The sequence below is a fragment of the Rhinopithecus bieti genome, unplaced genomic scaffold (assembly GCF_001698545.2).
Source record: "Rhinopithecus bieti isolate Rb0 unplaced genomic scaffold, ASM169854v2 scaffold_4640, whole genome shotgun sequence".
In the NCBI taxonomy this organism is placed as follows: domain Eukaryota; kingdom Metazoa; phylum Chordata; class Mammalia; order Primates; family Cercopithecidae; genus Rhinopithecus; species Rhinopithecus bieti.
In genome coordinates, this window is record NW_016804643.1 from 1,010,095 (window position 1) to 1,010,815 (window position 721).

Sequence of the window (721 nt, forward strand, 5' to 3'; positions counted from 1 at the left end):
CTCCCCCCCCCCCCTGATAGTAAAGTAGTATTTCATTTTGGTTTTGACTTGCATTTCCCTAATGACTAAGGATATTGACATCTTTTCATGTGCTTGTTGGCCATTTGCATATCTTCTTTGGAGAAATGTTTATTCAAATCCTTTGTTCATTCCTGAATTGGATTGTTTTTATTTTCATTGCAGAGTTGTAGGAGTTCTTTATATATTCTGGATATTAATCTGCAGTCAGATATATGACTTACAAATGTTTTCTCCCATTCTGTGGGTTGTCTTTTTAATCTCTTGATAGTATGCTTTGATGCATGAAAGGTTTTAATTTTGATGGAGTCCGGTTTATCTGTTTCTTCTTTTGTTGTCTGTACTTTTGGTATAGTGTCCAAGAAATCATCACCAAATTCAACATCCTTCAGAAACATAATTTTTGTTTGTTTGTTTTGTAAAGAAAAGTCTTGGGGTTGATCCAAAGGGAGTGAGTTATCCAAACTGTTCACAGTGAGTTACAGATCAAACTTCTTGTTCTACTTTTTCCTCGCTTCTCACTACTGCACTTAACTAGTCTTAAAAAAAAAAATTTAAAAAAGTCTTGGGGGAGAAAAGGAGGAGGGCAAGGATTGAAAAACTGAGTATTGTGCTTGGCATTTGGGTGACTGAATCAATAGTACCCCAAACCTCAGCATCACACAAAATACCCAGGTAACAAATCTACACACGTACCCCTTGA